Here is a 2500-nt window from a genome sequence, read left to right as displayed (position 1 = left end):
CCAAAACAACAACCTCCAAAACCAATGACATAAAATCCTCCAAATCTCTAAACAACTGCCAAAACAACAACCTCCAAAACCAATGACATAAAATCTTCCGAATCTCTGAACCACTGCCAAAACAACCTCTATAACGAATGACATAAAATCCACCAAATCTCTAAACAACTGCCAAAACAACAACCTCAAAAACCAATGACAAAATCCTCCAAATCTCTAAACAACTTCCAAAACAACAACCTCAAAAACTAATGACATAAAATCCTCCAAATCTCAAAACAACTGCCAAAACAACAACCTCCAAAACCAATGACATAAAATCCTCCGAATCTCTGAACCACTGCCAAAACAACAACTTCTATAACCAATGACGTAAAATCCACCAAACCTCTAAACAACTGCCAAAACAACAACCTCAAAAACCAATGACAAAATCCTCCAAATCTCTAAACAACTGCCAAAACAACAACCTCCAAAACCAATGACATAAAATCCTCCAAATCTCTAAACAACTGCCAAAACAACAACCTCTAAAACCGGCGACATAAAATCCTCCAAATCTCTAAACATCTGCCAAAACAACAACCTCAAAAACCAGCAACATAAAATCCTCCAAATCTCTAAACAACTACCAATATAACAACCTCAAAAACCAGCGACATAAAATCCTCCAAATCTCTAAACAGCCGCTAAACCAACGACCTTTTCGACCGAGTGACCAGTGCCGCAAACGTGCCAACTTCACAAGAACATACAAATAAAATAACACATCCAATAACACAATTATTTTATTAAATGAAATAATAATCGAAACAATACAAATTCACAAGAGGCAAATAAAAAGGAAGGGGAGGAGTAAAGATGAGGAGAGGAAGGGAAGTGTCAAGGAAATATCGAAGAGGAGGGAAGTGGGGGGCAAGGAGGAGGAGGAGAGGAGGGGAGCGGGGAGGGGTGGGGGAGGAGGAGGAGAGGAGGGCAGGGGTAAAAAAGAAGCAGGGGGAGAAGGGACCTGGAAAGACGGAGAAGGGGGGACAGGAGCAAGGAAAGGGTGGCGAAGGGAAAGGGGAAAATGTAGAAGGAGAGGGCATCAAAAGTGCCCCTCTCCTTCTCTTCTTCTTCCCTTGCCCATCTCTCTCTCTTTAAATATGGTGGAGGGTACCATGTGGTTTTAGAGGCCTCAATTATGAACACTGATAGGCCATCATCCACAGACATACTGTGGTGCAATACTTTGTCAGCAAGGGAAGTACTCAGTTTCTATTGTTGGCATACCACTTTTTCATGAATAATTAAGAATTTTAAAGAAAGAAAGACTGAGTGTAACTTATGCAGCACATTCAAAATCACCATACAGGTATAAATGCATCAACTATATAAGACGAAAAATAGTAGGCAGCTTTTATATTTTTTCTTTACTGCGAGTTCTGCCATATTTTGTATCTTTATTTTTATTTTGATATTTTGAGATTTAGGCGACCCCAGGAAAAGCGCTTGGGAAACCTGGACTTAAACTAATATCATACATAAAAAAAAAACCCTACATGAAACTAATTCATATGAATAGATAGTACCATGATATAACAAAACAGAAAGGAAAGGGAAAATATGTATATATATGTGGACACAGACACTATCGCCAGCATACTAGACATGAACATTAAGGAAACTAGACTGCGGTTCCATGAGCCGAGGAAGCACTCAAGTCAATTTCACCAAGCAATCAATGCCAACTAACTTATATTTCCTTATATGAGCTGTGTCATCAATATCAAAACCAGTATCATCTAAAAACAATCTCAAGAAATTTGTGATTGTTCTTATTTCCATTTTAGCAACCAACAGTCGAGTCCAATGTCGAGATCAAGCAATGAAGGATGGTAAGCGTTTCAGAAAAAAAAAAGTCTCTTATTTAATTCCAGTGCAGTAGTATGTGAAACTACTCTAACGTACTCTGTTGGCATGCGAATTTTCAGAATACAAATTAGGAAAAAACGAGACTGCAAGGGTTTTTTAGACTACGACTGGAAGGATTTGCGCTATACAATATAAATTCTTTCTATAATATAAAGAAAACCTTAAAGAGAAAAATTCGAAAACTTCTGCTGATTGCAGGTTAGGAACGTATAGGATTACTATAATTGATAAACATAAATACATACTTTCTTTTCGAAAATATATCAATTATAAGATATAAATTGTAATGAGCTCTAGATAAGAATATCTCGCTCAAGATCAAAATCGAGTAAAGGTTTTCGGGAATTAGTAGTATATTTCCATTTTGGTAAATATATCTGGCTACATACGGGCTTCGGAGTTTTGAGAATAAGTCTGTTCCCATATAAAAGGAAGAGAAATATCTTTCCAAATAAAAACAATTTAATTCAAACAATTTCCACTGTTTAGGATAAACATATCACATTATTTCTGATCGATATTGAGTTTTACAATAATGCTATTATTATTCATTGTAATCTTCTCTGTTCATATATTTTTATTTTGT

The sequence above is a fragment of the Palaemon carinicauda genome, chromosome 20, assembly GCF_036898095.1.
Source record: "Palaemon carinicauda isolate YSFRI2023 chromosome 20, ASM3689809v2, whole genome shotgun sequence".
In the NCBI taxonomy this organism is placed as follows: Eukaryota; Metazoa; Arthropoda; class Malacostraca; order Decapoda; family Palaemonidae; genus Palaemon; species Palaemon carinicauda.
This window is presented reverse-complemented; position numbering follows the sequence as displayed.